General features: G+C 44.9%; 4 pseudogenes; all 4 read left to right on the top strand.

Annotated features, from left to right (window-relative positions):
* Nucleotides 1-15,123: 15,123 nt before the first annotated feature.
* On the top strand, nucleotides 15,124-15,242 carry LOC143931618 (5S ribosomal RNA; annotated as a pseudogene).
* A 669-nt stretch (nucleotides 15,243-15,911) lies between these two features.
* On the top strand, nucleotides 15,912-16,030 carry LOC143931156 (5S ribosomal RNA; annotated as a pseudogene).
* Nucleotides 16,031-16,129: 99 nt separating this feature from the next.
* Nucleotides 16,130-16,248, top strand: LOC143932096 (5S ribosomal RNA; annotated as a pseudogene).
* Nucleotides 16,249-16,408: 160 nt separating this feature from the next.
* On the top strand, nucleotides 16,409-16,527 carry LOC143932635 (5S ribosomal RNA; annotated as a pseudogene).
* The last annotated feature ends 504 nt before the right edge of the window (nucleotides 16,528-17,031 follow it).

Genomic DNA, 17,031 nt, shown 5'->3' with positions numbered 1-17,031 from the left:
AGCAACTTTCCCGCCCTCTCTCCTTGTTCAAACACCCGTTGCTTAACAAAAAACAACTTTTGCTTAGCCTGTTCAATGTGGAGGTGATCTACTAGCCTTGTGTGGTGTCGTAATACCTGGGCCTTAGCAGGTGTGGGGTCAGTAGTGAAGTCAGTGGTCACTGAGTCCAGCTCCCGTTGGGCATTAGATAGCAAAGTCTTGGAGGTACGCTTCAACTGGTTAATCCGGTGTGTTAAAGGGGAGCGTACGTGCAGTTTAAAAGCCTCCCAGGTACAGTCAACCGGAGCCGTCCCCTGATTAGTAGTAAAGAAAAACCCCCATTCATCCCCTAAGTCTTCGCTGTCACTCAAGGCGGTTAAACAGAAGGGGTGAAGCCGCCATGGTTTCCGTCCAGTAGGTCGGGTCAAGGAAAAAGTTGCCCAGCAAGGAGCGTGGTCTGACAATGATCTAGCATAATAGCCCGTGTCTACTAGCCTGGGTAACAACTGGGCGGACACAGCAATATAATCTATACGTGACATGGTGGAGTGAGTTGCAGAGAAACAGGAGTAAACACGTTTAGCCTGATATTTAAATCGCCACAGATCTGTAAGAGAGAATTCCTGAAACGTGCGACCTAGGCCAGTATCTCCCGGTAAATGATCCCCTCGAGTAGAGCCCATTCTATCCACCCCCGGATTCAAAACCATATTAAAATCACCCAGCCAAATTGCTGGGACATTAGGGTGTTGAGCCATAAAAGATAATCCCTCTGTACTTAGTCTATGATCGTAAGGCGGGGGTACATAATAGGCGAGAATAATGTACTGTTCTCCGTGCAATAAGCAGTGTATAAATATATATCTGCCCTGCGGGTCTGTCTGCAAAGAAACCAAGGAAAACTGTGCAGTTTTAGATATCAATACAGACACCCCGCGAGAATAGGACGTATGAGTGGCGTGGTAAGCCCATCCAATCCACGGGCGACGCAAAGCTATTTGCAATCTCCCAGTTACATGCGTCTCCACCAGGACTGTGATATCCGCTCTATACGTTTTGAGACACCCAAACACTGCCGCCCTCTTAATTTTATCCCGAATCCCCCTGACATTCCACGTCAGCAACTTCAGGGTACCCATGGCGTGGTCTCAGCCAATATCACAAGGAGGAAAATAGTATCCAAACCACCCGTCGAAGCAGTATCCATTCCCATATTCATCAGAGTATACATGAAAAAGAGACATTTGTCTGTTCCATAACCAAATAAAGCTTGTGCCATAAACTAAGCATAAAACATGACATACTATAACATAATAACTACAACCCATCCGCACCTTCCCTGCTCTCAGCCACCCCAACTTGGCTGGAGCTCCCTTCCCAAAACAAACCATAGAACACTAGGCAATGTCAATAACAATAAGCCACGGGGGTGGACTTTGCCAGATATGGACCCAGTGACAAGACCAAGTCTTCTCCCGTCATAACCCGGCTTGTAGGCCGGAGCCGGACCATGTGTCCCATTGGTGCGGTGCCCAGTTCAGCAGTGGGACATAACAGTCCAGTAAAGGGCATGTATCAGGAGAAAGTCAAAGTTCTGCAGTCCCATGCAGCAAGTCCAGATGACCCGCGTCCCCCCTACCCCCCCAGGGAAAGGGCCCAATAGAGCCCGCCAAGCGGGTCCCCCAAACTAAGAGGGAGGGGTATTGTGTAACGAACCAGGGGGATGCCCGCAGAGCGTGGCTATAGGCAGCAGTACATGTTCAGTCAACAAGAGCAACGGCCATCCATCTTAGAGAGGGGGAACAGAAGCATCAATTCAGGGACTGAGGATAATGAACCACGCATAGGCAGTCCAACAGCGATCTGCTTGCACACGGGCAAATAGAAAGGGGGGAACAGATAGAGTACTCACAAATCTTCCAACGATTTTAGTCTCGAGGTGGCCGATTTCGAGACGCGTCTCTCTGGTCCAACCAGGAAACCGCCATCTCAGGATCTTCAAAAAAGTAGGCCCTATCTTCCCCCACTACGCGGAGTCTGGCTGGGTACAACATGGCGTACTTGAGGTGATGTGCCCTGAGGCGCCTCTTGACTTCCACGAATCGGGAACGACGTTTTTGAACTTCTGCGGAGCAGTCGGGAAACACTGAGATATGTCCGTTCTGAAACGGGATGTTGCCTTTTTCACGAGTAAGGCGAAGGATGACATCCCTATCCCGGTAATTTAGCAGCTTAGCAATGCACGTGCGAGGAGGTGCCCCCTCCGGCGGCGGGCAGGCAGGCATTCTGTGGGCCCTTTTAATAATAAATGAGGTAGAAAACGCCTCCCTACCGTAGGCCTTAATCAGGAGAGATTCCAAAAATGTCGCCGGGTCAGCCCCCTCGGAGCCCTCCGGCAGGCCGATAAAGCGGAGGTTTGATCTGCGGGCCCTATTCTCAAGGTCGTCCTGTTTCTGGGCCAGCTGCTGGAGCTGCCTTTGCACATCCTCCTGGGCATGCTGCAGAGGGAACAGGACATCTTCGGCCTGACTGATCCGGGTTTCAGTTTCCTTCACTCTGTCACGCAGTTTAGCCATGTCCTGTCGGATAAGTGAGACATCCACCTTAACCTCCTCAAGCTTAGTTGTCAGTGTGGTCTGGCAGGTAGAAATCGCCTCAAGCACCTTCGCCGTGTCTGAGGTAGCAGGTTCTGCAGCCGGAGTGGACTGTCCGCCATGTTGGCCCTCATGGTCCCGCCGGAACTTTTCAAGAGATGCCGCCGCTGCAGACTGCTTCTTTGTCTGAGACATCGTCCCAATGTATGCACGAAAAATAATCGGATATTACACCGGTAAGATCGTAGGTAAAATAGTCAGTGGGCACCCAGGATCACTACAGGAGATCGCGGTAGGAGCGGAGCTCAGGTCACAAGCGTCCTACTCCATTGCTGTCCAGGCCACGCCCCCACCCCACATGGCGCTTCTTAGCGGAATTCGGGAGTGAGCTTAGAAAGATTGTTTCGATTCCAGTCCAATACACGCCCCAGATGGGAGGCCAGGTAGTAGCGTCGCAAGTCAGGGAGAACCAACCCTCCCTGTTGTTTAGACAATGTCAGCTGTGACCGCTAAAGTCTGGGATTTTTGTGGGCCCAGTTAAATTGAGTGAGCAAGGATTGAGCTTGCTTAAAAAACGGGACTGGAATCTGGATCGGGAGAGCTTGGAAAAGATAAGTAAATTTAGGGAGTATGTTCATTTTAATGAGATTGCATCTCCTGAACCAGGAATGGAGGCCAGAATGCCACCCGTGAAGCAAACTGCGGATCTTAGTGACAAGGGGTGGGGGGAAGTTCAACATAAACGTACGCGCGATGTCCGGTGGAATGTAAGTACCTAAGTACTTAAGGGCTGTATGGGTCCATTTAAATCGAAAATTGGACTGCAAGTCTATTAACGTTTGCGGGGGGACTGTAACCCCCCATGGCCTTTGATTTCAAGAAGTATCCCGTATATCTGGAATTCCCGAAAGAGATTTGGCAAGGAAACTCTGGGATTTGTCAGCGAGAACAGCATGTCATCCGCGTAGGCAGATATCTTGCACTCAATAGTACCCATTTGGAGTCCCGTTATGTCTGAGTTTTGTCGAATTGTGGAGAGAAAGGGTTCCAATGACAGTGCGAATAATAGGGGCGACAGGGGGCAACCCTGTCTCGTCCCATTCCCGATGTCAAGGGGAGATGAGAGAACCCCATTCGCTTTGACTTGAGCTGAAGGGCGTGAGTATATCTTACTTATCCATGCCAGCATCCGTTCACTCAGACCTATATGGCGAAGGACCGAGAACATTAATGTCCATTTGACCCGATCAAAAGCCTTCTCGGCATCAGTACTCATGAAAAGACAAGGGGTCCCAGATGACTTTGCTTTATGGATCAGGGTAAGCACCTTAATGGTGTTGTCCCTATCTTCCCTGGTGGGAATAAAACCTAACTGGTCAATATGTATAAGGGACTGCAAGTGATGTGCCAATCACGTGGCGAGGATTTTAGAGAATAGTTTTAGGACCGAATTTAGGAGGGAAATGGGTCTGTAGCTCCCACATAGGCCCGGGTCTTTGCCCTCCTTAGGTATCAACGAGATTTGGGCTCTAAGGGTATCCTCAGGAAAATCCCCATTTGAGCTCAGAGTATTAAATAAATTCACCAAGCGCGGGCCGAGAATAGGGAGGAAGGTCTTAAAGTATTGTGCGGTATATCCGTCAGGGCCCGGAGCCTTACCCACCTTCGGAGGTCCCACGGCTGTCTGGACTTCTTCCAGTGTGATCGGGTCCTCCAAGTACTCCCGTGATTCCGATGAGAGGGTTGGTAGACCAGAACCGGTTACATATTGTCCTGTCCAAACCTTGAATCGGGCAGGTTGTAGAGATCAGAGTAACATTTTTCAAAGACTTCGGCTATTTGGTTTGGGGTAGAGGCCCTCTGGCCATTCTCATCTATCAACTGTGGTATGTAAGAGCCAGATTTCAACTCCTTTACCGACCTGGCTAAGATTTTTCCGCATTTGTCCCCTGACTCCTACGTCAGTTTACGACAAAACTGGAGTGCCGCTTTCGCTTTATAATGGAGTAGGTCAGCAATATGGGTACGGAGTGTCCCCAATTCAATCTCTAAGGTCCGTGAGGGGGCATGTTTATGTTTCGCTTCCACAGAGGCAAGTTCACGAAACAGATTAGCAAGCTGTTCCTTCCGTGTTCAGTTGATGGGCACCCCGTGCCTGATAAGTACCCTGCGGAGTACTGACTTGTGAGCCTTCCAAATTATCCCAGGGTCACAGTCCTGCGTTTAGTTTTCTTGGAAATAAAGGTCCAATTCCCTGGTTACATCTGCTAAAACTTCCGGTATCTGGAGGAGGCTCTCATTAAGGTGCCAGAATAGAGACCTAGGTGAGGGGTTCCTAGAGAGGGTGTAGGTAAGGGCTACAGGAGCGTGGTCGGACCAAGTAATATGGCCGATGGAGGAAGAGCTCACCAAGTGCAGTTGGTCATGTGGAATCAAGAAGAAGTCTATCCTCAAGTATGATTTGTGAGGGGAAGAGCAAAAAGAGTAGTTCCTTTCCCCAGAGTGTTGCAGACGCCAGACATCAACTAATTGGTCATTCATTAAACACTTAGTAATCCGCTTTCTAGAGGAAATGAGGAGCGAGGAGCAAGAGGCAGAAGTGTCAACCGATGGCGAAAGGGGACATTAAAGTCCCCACCTAATATCAACTGGCCCTCCCGAAAGTCACATAATCTGTGCAGGGTAGTTCTGAGGAACATGTCTTGGTGATCATTGGGAGCGTACACAGTGACAAATGTAAAAAGGCGCTCTCCAATGTGGCCCCTAAGAAAAAGATATCGGCCCCCAGGGTCCACCAGAGAATCCTGGAGAACCCAGGGGAGCCTGCTAGAGATCAGAATGGAGACTCCCTTGGTCTTAGAGGAGGGGTTAGTAGAGTGGTAGACCTTAGGGAAGGATCTCGACCATAAAATGGGGAGGTTAGTATTTTTAAAATGTGTTTCTTGTATAAAGGCCACATCAGTACAGGAAGTCTTGAGTTCCCACAGGAGGATCCACCGTTTTTCAGGGGAGTTCAGTCCCTTAACGTTTAGAGAGGTGACCTTGACTGAGTCTGCCATCGCTCCTCGGGGAGGGGGAGGGGGACGTCAGAGAAAAGCAAAGAAAGTTGAACCAAGGTAGGTTTTGGGTAGGTAATGCATGGCGGGAACTAAGGGGGAGAAAGGAAGGGCAAATGGAAGGAAAGGTAAAGGGAAAAAGAGGCCGGGCACCTCAACCCCAGGGGGAGAGGGAAATTAAGGGTTGTCCACACTCAACAGTACAGGAAGGGTATACTAAAACAGCACAATTATGCTATAGTGCTTACCAGATGTACACTGGGTTTAAAGCGCTGTCCTACTTGGGTTGGTGGGTAGACAGGTCGGAGAGGGAGCCCCCGAATCCTAGTCCCCCCAGTCCCGGCAGTGGGGGAAAGGGGAGGGAAAGGAGGGAAGGGAAGGGTGGGAAGGGGGGAAGGGAGGGGGGAAACAGGAGAGAGGGGACAAACATGCGGAAATGTCAAGTCCTTTAGCGCACTCCCACCAGCAAACACCCAGACCCCATAAATTTCAACTCCTCCCCTCCATGGTCACCACATCAAGATGAAAGAGGAGCAGCCCTGGTCGGTGCATGGAAAATCCGGCAGGCAAGGGGCTGGGGCCACCATCCCTCCATCCAACGGGATACTTCACCCGAGCAGCAGTCCTGGGGCCCGCCAATTAGTGTCTCTCCTGCATCGCCATCGGGGGCTGTCCAGAGGGAGGCTGGGACTGCCCAAACAGTAAGGGGTAAATCCTCCAGGGGGGTCCAGAGTCACCCTGGAGGGAGGCAGTGTCTCGTACCAATAGGCTCAATAAATAAGTCATCCAGGGTCCCCGAAAGCTGCACAAGGCAATGTCGGCAAAGAGTAGGTGGGAGCCAGAAGGGGGGACGAGGGGAGCAACCAGGGGGAGGGGACACATATGCGGGAATGTCAAGCCCTTCCAATACAGCGCACTAGGTATCACTCAGACCCCCCAAAGTGCAACTCCCCCATCTAAGGTCAAGACTCCAGAAGGGAAGATGAGCCGCCCTGGTCTGTACATGAAAGAACCTGCTGCCAAGGGGTTGGGGCCATCATCCCTTCCTCCAGTGGGAGATGCCACCGGCATGACAGCCCCGTGTCCTGTCAAGTGGTGCCCCTCTGACAATGTCGTTGTGGTATATGTGGAGCATCCAGGGAGAGGCAGGGACCACCCAAACAGTGAGGGGTAAAGCCTCCAAGGGGGACCGGTGTCAGACAGGAGGATAGCGGTGTCTTGTACAAGTTGTTTAATTAGACAAGTCATCCAGTGTGTTCCTGTGAGCAGTGGAAGGAAAGGTCGGTAAGGATTATGAATGGGTGGGGGCCAGGGAGTGCATAAAACTGCCACCAGATGACCGGGGCAGAGAGGGCAAGGGGATGAAAGTCAGATCTGGTAGGTGGGGGCGGGGGTGAGGAGTGTCCCTCATATTACTCACGTTGGCCATCCTTTGAAGCTGAGCGCTCTGCATACCCATTACGTTCTTCTGTATAATCTAGCCTATCTGTATACATTAGCCTGTCTTTTGTACACATTAGCCGGTCCTCTGTATACACTAGTCTGTCTGTATACACTAGTGTATACAGATAGGCTAGATTATACAGAAGAACGTCCTGGGTATGCAGAGGTGGAGGCTAGGGTATACAGAGAGAGAGGCTAGAGTATGCATACTTGCTAGTGTATACAGACGGACTAGTGTATACAGAAGACCGGCTAGTTTATATAGGGAGACTAATGTCTGCAAAAGACAGGCTAGTGTATACAAATAGGCTAGATTATAGAGAAGAACATCTTGGGTATGCAGAGAGAGAGGCTGGGTGTATGCAGACTTGCTAGTGTATACAGACGGACTAGTGTATACAGAGAGGCTTGGGTATACAGAGAGCTAATGTATAAAGAGCAGCTAGTGTATACAAAAGACATCCAAGGGTATACAGAGAGACTCGTGTATGCAGAAGAGTTTATACAGAGAGGCTAAAGTGTACAAAACACCGGCTAGTGTATATAGCTAGGCTAGATTATACAGAAGACCGTCCTGGGTATGCAGAGATGGAGGCTAGGATATACAGAGAGAGAGAGGCTGGGTTACACAGAGAGGCAGGAGTATGCAGACTTGCTAGTGTATACAGATGGACTAGTGTATACAGTAGACCGGCTAGTTTATACAGAGAGGCTAATGTGTACAAAAGAGAGGCTAATGTGTACAAAAGACAGGCTAGTGTATACAGATAGGCTAGATTATACAGAAGAAGGTCCTGGTTATGCAAGAGATGGAGGCTAGGGTATGCAGAGAGAGAGGCTTGGTTACACAGACTTGCTAGTGTATACAGACGGACTAGTGTATACAGAGGACCGGCTAGTTTATACAGAGAGGCTAATATGTACAAAAGACAGGCTATTTTTTACAGATAGGCTAGATTATACAGAAGAACGTCCTGGGTATGCAGAGATGGAGGCTAGGGTATACAGAGAGAGAGAGAGGCTGGGTTACACAGAGAGGCAGGAGTATGCAGACTTGCTAGTGTATACAGATGGACTAGTGTATACAGTAGACCGGCTAGTTTACACAGAGAGGCTAATGTGTACAAAAGACAGGCTAGTGTATACAGATAGGCTAGATTATACAGAAGAAGGTCCTGGTTTATGCAAGAGATGGAGGCTAGGGTATGCAGAGAGAGAGAGGCTAGGCTTGGTTACATAGACTTGCTAGTGTATACAGACGGACTAGTGTATACAGAGGATCGGCTAGTTTATACAGAGAGGCTAATGTGTACAAAGGACAGGCTAGTGTATACAGATAGGCTAGATTATACAGAAGAACGTCCTGGGTATGCAGAGATGGAGGCTAGGGTATACAGAGAGAGAGGCTAGAGTATGCATACTTGCTAGTGTATACAGGCGGACTAGTATATACAGAAGACCGGTTAGTTTATACAGAGAGGCAAATGTGTACAAAAGACAGGCTAGTGTATACAGATAGGCTAGATTATACAGAAGAAGGTCCTGGTTTATGCAAGAGATGGAGGCTAGGGTATACAGAGAGAGAGGCTAGGCTTGGTTACATAGACTTGCTAGTGTATACAGACGGACTAGTGTATACAGAGGATCGGCTAGTTTATACAGAGAGGCTAATGTGTACAAAGGACAGGCTAGTGTATACAGATAGGCTAGATTATACAGAAGAACGTCCTTGGGTATGCAGAGATGGGGGCTAGGGTATACAGAGAGAGAGGCTAGAGTATGCATACTTGCTAGTGTATACAGATGGACTAGTGTATACAGAGGACTGGCTAGTTTATACAGAGAGGCTAGATTATGCAGAAGAACGTCCTGGGTATGCAGAGATGGAGGCTAAGGTATACAGAGAGAGAGGCTAGAGTACGCATACTTACTAGTGTATACAGATGGACTAGTGTATACAGAGGACTGGCTAGTATATACAGAGAGGCTAATGTGGGTATGCAGAGATGGAGGCTGGGTTACACAGAGAGGCTAGTGTATGCAAGCTTGCTAGTGTATACAGACGGACTAGTGTATACAGTAGACCAGCTAGTTTATACAGGGAGGCTAATGTCTACAGAAGACCGGCTAGTGTATACACATAGGCTAGATTATAGAGAAGAACGTCCTGGGTATGCAGAGATGGAGGCTAAGGTATACAGAGAGAGAAGTTGGGTTACAAAGAGAGGCTAGTGTATGCAGACTTGCTAGTGTATACCGGTGGACTAGTGTATACAGAGAGGCTTGGGTATACAGAGAGCTAATGTATAAAGAGATGCTAGTGTATACAAAAGACAACCAAGAGTAGACAGTGAGGCTCGTGTATACAGAAGGCTAATTTGTATATTTGTGTATACATATAGGCTAGATTATACAGAGGAAGGTCCTGGGTATGCAGAGATGGAGGCTAGGGAATCCAGAGAGAGACTGTGTTACACAGAGAGGCTAGAGTATGCAGAAGACCGGCTATTTTTTTTACAGATAGGCTTGTGTAGACAGAAGACAGTCTGGGGCTAGTGAGGCTAGTGTATGCGGAGAGGCTGGGACACCGAGACTATTGTAAAAATAAGACAGGCTAGTGTATATAGATTACGGGCACGTGTATACAGAAGACAGAGAGGCTAGTCTATACAGAGTGGCTGGTGTACACAGAGAGATTAATGTATACAGAAAAGCTAGCGTGTAAAGAAGACAGGACTTTATTTTTTGCTAATGCAACTACTTCTGAAACATGTAAAGTGCTTTTTTCATATTTTGGTGCTGTTAAAAAGTGGTGTGTTGTCAGTGGTGAAATCAATGTGACAGTTAATGTGGAGAACTACAAATATACAAAATAGAGCAAACGAGTGCTAAGTTTATTTTGTTAAGTCATTGACTGAGAGACGTTAAGTAATTGGCCGTTATTTGTTTGGCAGTACATGGTTTATTTTGATGTAAGATAGTTTTATTCTCTACTTATAGCCGAGTTTTAGACGACTTTATTATTAGCATTATTCGCATTATTCCTATTTATTATGCAGAGTGTAAATATTGCAGTGAGACGATATTGCTTTTGAAAGATTTGTAAAATTATACATAGCATTGTTAGCAGACCAATAGGACAATTTACATGGCTTAATATTGCAGAGCGTAATTTATCAGGAAAGAGATCCAAAGCGTTAGTTGCAGTAGCTTCATAAAACTGAGAAATCGTTGCATTACTCTAAATTTAAAAGTTGTTCCGGTAGCACTGAAAAGACGATATTGGATGAGTGATCTACACATTTCGTTTACTATTGCAGAGAGATACCGGCTAAATGTTAATATGTGCTGCGTGTAAGGTAGCAATAAGATGGTTAAGTGTGAGCTGGTTTACCAGGATTTAGAGATAGTAATCAGTTTATTCTAATAATAAATATAGCAAAATAACTCTAAAATTAATATTGAGACATTATATACAGGTCGGGTTTAAGTGGAAATACACGAAATAACAGCAACGACGTGTGTAGGTTTTTATCAATCAGGTTCATTACGTGTCTTTAATCATGTAGTGAATATACCCCAAATATAGCATAAGGATGAGAAAGGATAATAACTGGCAGAGGATGACATGGCAAAAAGACAAACTGCATTAGAAATGTGAAAATGAATTATAGATGAAATGCCAATCCCCACGGCTACGTACAGCAAAGCAGCTAAATATTCAGCTAAATAGTCTGCAATAGCAGAGATTAAGTATTGCAGTTGAAAAGAGATCGGAAGAATTACTTGCAGTAGCTTCAAAATGACTGAGAAATCATTTCAATACTATAAAAGTAAAAGTTATCCCGGTAGCACTGAGTGGACTGATATTAGATGAGTGATCGTTGTGGTACAAATTCAGTTTCCTATAGCAGAGACATACCAGCTAAATGTGAGAAGAGCAATTTAACTGTTCCCATCGGTAGCATTGCATTACTCTTAATATGTGCAGCGTTCAAAGAAGCAATAAGATGGTTTTGTATTATCCTAAAATTAGCAGTATACGTAATAAAGGAGAGTAGGTAATGGATTTAGACATAGCAAACTCTATAATCTAATTTAGCAAAATTAGAAAGGATAATATTGATACAGTATATACAGGTCGAGTTTAAGTGGAAATACACAAAATATCTAGCTTACCTTTACATTGTTCAATAGAGCGTTGCAAAGTAATACCAAGGCAGAATGTCGGAATAGCAATTAGATGAGATAATTGCTGTAATCATGAAATATCAGCAACGACGTGACGAGGTTTCTATCGTTTTCAGGATCCTTACGTGTCTTTAAGGATGAGTAAGTATAATAACTGGCAAAGTATGACATGGCAAAGAGACAAACTGCATTAGAAATGTGAATGTGAATTAGAGATGAAATGTCAATCCCCATTGGTTACTTACAGGTTACCATTAATACAGTTAACACGGCTACGTACAGCAAAGTGTGAGCTAAGCAGCTAAATATTACTTAATATTGCAGAGATTAAGTATTGCAGTTGAAAAGAGATCGGAAGCGTTGTTTGCAGTAGCTTCAAAATGACTGAGAAATCATTTCAATACTCTAAATGTAAAAGTTATCCCGGTAGCACTGAGTGGACTGATATTAGATGAGTGATCGTTGTGGTACAAATTCAGTTTCCTATAGCAGAGAGATACCAGCTAAATGTGAGAAGAGCAATTAAACTGTTCACATCGGTAGCATTGTATTACTCTTAATATGTGCAGCGTGTAAAGAAGCAAATAAGATGGTTTTGTATTATCCTAAAATTAGCAGTATACGTAATAAAGGTGAGTAGGTAACTTGGATTTAGACATAGCAAACTCTATAATCCAATTTAGCAAAATTAGATATGATAATATTGAGACAGTATATACAGGTCGAGTTTAAGTGGAAATACACAAAATATCTAGCTTACCTTTACACTGTTCAATAGAGCGTTGTAAAGTAATACCAAGGCAGAATGTCGGAATAGCAATTAGATGAGATGATTGCTGTAATCATGAAATATCAGCAACGACAAGGTTTCTATCGGATGAGAAAGTATAATAACTGGCAAAGTATGACATGGCAAAGAGGCAAATTGCATTACATGAATTGTCAATCCCCATTGGTTACTTACATGTAAACGCGGCTACATACAGCAAAGTGTAAGCTAAGCAGCTAAAGGGTATTTAAGAGTAAATTGACGTAGCTTCTAAAATTCCAACGTGTAAATCGTTCCATTAATTTTGCTACGCACGAAGACGGCTTACACTGACTGTTTTCCGTTTCCACTGGTTATCGGCTTAATGTATCAGTAACCATGAACATTAATAGTGATAGACAGCTTACATTATGATGTATGCATGAGGTGAATGTAAAATAGTTGCATTATGTGTTATTAATGTAATCAAACTGAATTGCTATGCTTTGCTACTGCAACCACTTCTCAATCAAGTAAACCGTCCCACTGATTTTTCTTGCTGCTGTTAAAAAATGTGTTGCAAGTGTTATATGTTACAAATGGTTATCATTGTGACAGTTAATGTGGAGAAGAAGTAATACACAAAATAGAGTCAGAAAGAGAATCCTATTGCATAGAGGTAGCGAGAGATGGTTGCATTACTCTTAATGTGCAGTGTGTAAAAGGTTTTAAAAAGATGGTTTTGTGTGACTTTTGCTTTAACGTAAAATTAGCTGTAGACATTATAACTTATTACCATGATTTAGAGATAGTAATCTCTATAAAATAATAATAATAAGTATAGCAAAACTTTTCATGACATCTGATACTGGTTGAGCAATAAAATTGTTTTATTAATATGTAAGACTAGTTTTATTCTCTACATATAGGCTTTTCAGAGAGTTGTATAATATAGGCGACCAAAAGGACATTAATATGGCTTAATATTGTAGGGAGGAAGTATCACTGTTCAAAGGTAAGAGATTGAAAGCTTAGATTGAAAATGGCCGACAAATAGTTGCGTTAGTCTAAATTTAAAGGATATGCCGGTACCAATGAGAAAGCTTATATTAGACTAGTTGATCTTTGCATTACACAATCCTATTATTATATTATTAAGATCATAGTGCAGAGAGATACTCAGTTAATGTCAGAGATACTCGGTTAATGTCAGAAAAGCAATAAAACTGTTTACATCGTTAGCGAGCGATAGTTACATTACTCTTAGTATGTGCAGCATGTCTGGTAGCAAATGGATTGTTTTGTGAACATTTTGCATTACCGTACAATTAGCGGTAGAACTCATCGAAGTGAATAGATTTAACCGGATTTTGAGATAGTACTCTCTATTTCTAAATAGAAATAAAATAAATAAGTCAGGATTGTGTGTCATATTGTCACATACTCAATGTGACAGTTGATGTGGAGAATTACAAATATGTAAAATAGAGCAAAAGAGTACATGGTTTATTTATATGTATGATAGTTGATGTGGATGATTAAAATCGTGTAGTGAGTATAATCTATATTTAGCATAAGAATGAAAAGGCATAACATGGCTATGAGACAAACTCCATTAGAGATGTGCGCTAGATGAAATGATGAAATGTCTCTGTATAGCCCAGATTGTCTTCTGTTATCACTTAGCCTACCCTCTAAATTCACTAGCCTCTCTATATACACCAGCATGTTTACACTAGCCGATCTTCTGCATATAATAGCCTGTCTTCGATATACACTAGCCTATGTTCTAAATACACTAGCCCGTCTTCTGTATGCCCTAGCCTGTCTTCTGTATACATTAGTCTCTCTGTATAAACTAGCATCTCTGTATACCCAAAACTGTCTTCTGTAAAAACTTGTCTCTCTTTATAGCCTGTCTAGCCTTTCTTCTGTACACACTAGCTTCTCTGTCTCTCTGAATACACTAAACTCTCTGTATACCACAGCCTGTCTTCTGTATACACTAGACTGTAAAAACTAGCTAGAATACACCAGCCTGTGTTCTGTACCCACTAGACTCTCTGTATACACTACCCAGTCTTCTGTATAGATTGTCAGCTTTGATGTATACCCAAGCCTGTCTTCTGTATACACTAGCTTCTCTATATGCACTGTCCTTTCTGTATACACTCGACTCTCTCTATACACTAACCTCTCTATATACACTAACATATTTGTATATACTAGCCTCTCTTTAAACTAGCCACTGTTTACTCTAGCATCTCTGTATACTCAAGCCTATCTACATACACGAGTCTGTATTCTGTATTCACTAGCCTTTCTTCTGTATGCTGTAGTCTTCTATATATACCAGCTTCTCTGTACACCCTAGCACTGTAACAGTGATAGGTTCCTGTATTACAGAAACAGAACAATAGCAATAAGGTGTATACTGTGCAGGATGCACACAACACCCACTCTAACTTCTGCACTGCAGATGCATGTATTGCAGAAATTGAACAGCAGTAATAAAGGGTAGCTTCAGGTGTGTACTGTGCAGGAGGCACAGAACACCCACTGTAACAGTGCTAGGTTCCCAAGCAGTAAAGACACTGTCCCTGCCTATCGTCCTCTTTCCCTGACCACCGCAACACACTATACAAGGCCGCCGCGCTGGCGGCCTTATATAGTGTGGGGTGTGTACTAAACCCCCCTGAGCTATAATTGGCCACAGGAATCCTGCCTGTGGTGAATTGTGGCTCTCCTCACAGAGGATGTCACATCTGTTCTTATTATATAGAACCTATTATGCTCCTCGTAAACTTTTTCAGTTTGGCCGAACGGCCAGACGCAAGTTGCCCCCGGTGCATGTTTTGGAGATGCCCGAAGTTGATCGGCTACTGGACAGAGGTGACAGGAACCATTGATCGGATGTTTGGAACCTCCACCAGGATGGATGCGAAGTATTTTCTCCTGGGATTAGTTGAAGGAGTTGGAAACCCGGGAAGTAGCCAGATGGCAGTTCTGAGATGCCTATTTCAGGCAAGGAAACTGATTGCTCAACCCTGCTTAGCCTCCAATGTTGGCAATTACTTGGTTTTTTTCACTTGTTTCCCAAGATGACCATGTTGCCTATGGCCCCATCACCTTGAAAGTGCCTGATCTTGTCTGATCTCAGAGGCTAAGCATTGTCGGGCCTGATTAGTAACTGGATGGGAGACCAACTGGGAATACCAGGTGCCGTAGGATTCTTTTTAAGTTGTTGGCGTTGACATGGTTTTTTTTTTCCGCTTGTTTCCCAAGGTGATCATCTTGGCATTTGTCAAGAGGGCTGAGAGAGCCCAAAGAAATCTCCTACGGCCACATCCCCCTGAAAGCGCCCAATCTCATCTGATCTCAGAGGCTAACCAGGGTCCGGCCTGGATAGTACCTAATTAAAGGTGCCATAGGAATCTTTTTATATTGTTGGCTTTGACTTGTTTTTCATTTGCTTGTTTCCCAAGGTGACCATTTTAGCATCAGCCAAGAGTTTTGAGTATGTCCCAAAGCGTTCGCCTGATCTCAGAGGCTAAGCAGGGTCTGGGTCAGATGGGAGACCGCCAGGGTCTATGTTGTTGGTGTTGACCTATTTTTTTTCACTTGTTTGCCAAGATAACCATCTTGGTATTTGTCAAGAGGGTTGAGAGTGTCTAAATAAAACACCTATGGCCACATCACCCTGAAAGCGCACAATCTCATCTGATCTCGGAGGCCTAGCAATGTACGGCTTGGTTAATACCTGTATGGGAGACCATCTGTGAATACCAGGTGCCGTAGGCTTCTTTTTATGTTGTTGGCGTTTACCTGTTTATTTTCGCTTGTTTACCAAGGTGACCATCTTGGCGTTTAACAAGAGGGTTGAGAGTGCCCAAAGAGATCACCTACGGCCCCATCACCCTGAAAGCACCCAATCTCATCTGATCTCAGAGGCTAAACAGTGTCGGGCCTGGTTAGTACCTGGATGGGAGACCGCCTGGAAATACCAGGTGCCATAGGCTTCTTTTTATGTTGTTGGCTTTGAACTGTTTATTTCGCTTGTTTCTCAAGGCGACCATCTTGGCGTTTGTCAAGAGGGTTGGGCGTGTCTTGAAGAGAACGCTTACGGCCACATCACCCTGAAAGCACCCGATCTTGTCTGAATTCAGAGGCTAAGCAGTGTCAGGCCTGGTTAGTACCTGGATGGGAGACTGCCTGGGAAGACCAGGTGCCATAGAAGGATCTGGTCTGGTTAGTGTCTTGATTGGGAGATCGCCTGAGAATACTGGATGCCGTAGGCTTCTTTTTATGTTGTTGGCTTTGACCTGTTTTTTTTAGCTTGTTTCCCAAGGTGACCATCTCGGCCTTTGTCAAGAGGCTTCAGAGTGCCCAAAAGGAGTGCCTACGGCCAAATCACCCTGAAAGAGCGCAATCTCATCTGATCTCGGAGGCTAAGCAGCGATGGGCCTGGTTAGTACCTGGATGGGAGACAGCTTGGGAATACCAGGTGCCGTAGGCTTTTCATTATGTTGTCGGCGTTGACCTGTTTTTTCTCCCTTGTTTCCCAAGGTGACCATCTTGGCATTTGTCAAGAGGGTTGAGAGTGCACAAAGAATTTGCCATTTGGGCACAACACCCTGAAAGCGCCCAATCTCGTTTGGTCTCAGAGGCTAAGCAGGGTTGGGCCTGGTTTGTACCTGGATGGGAGACCGCCTGGGTTTTCCAAATGCCGCAGGCTTCTTTTTATGTTGTTGGCGTTGACTTGTTTTTTTTTGTTTGTTTCCCAAGGTGACCATCTTGGCGTTTGTCAAGAGGGTTGAGTGTGCCTTTGATCTCAGAGGCTAAGCAGGGTTGGGACCTGGTTAGTACCTGGATGGGAGACCGCCTGGGATTTCTCGATGCCATAGGCTTTCATTTTAAGTTGTTGGCATTGACTTATTGTTTTTTAATTTTATTATTCTTTTGTTAAGTAGAACATAAATATAACAGTCAACCATACAGCATGACCCAGGGTCACAATTAC

The sequence above is a fragment of the Lithobates pipiens genome, unplaced genomic scaffold (genome assembly GCF_037356315.1).
Source record: "Lithobates pipiens isolate NorthernLeopardFrog02 unplaced genomic scaffold, aLitPip1_a1.2 Scaffold_25, whole genome shotgun sequence".
NCBI classification, from domain to species: domain Eukaryota; kingdom Metazoa; phylum Chordata; class Amphibia; order Anura; family Ranidae; genus Lithobates; species Lithobates pipiens.
This window is presented reverse-complemented; position numbering and strand designations above follow the sequence as displayed.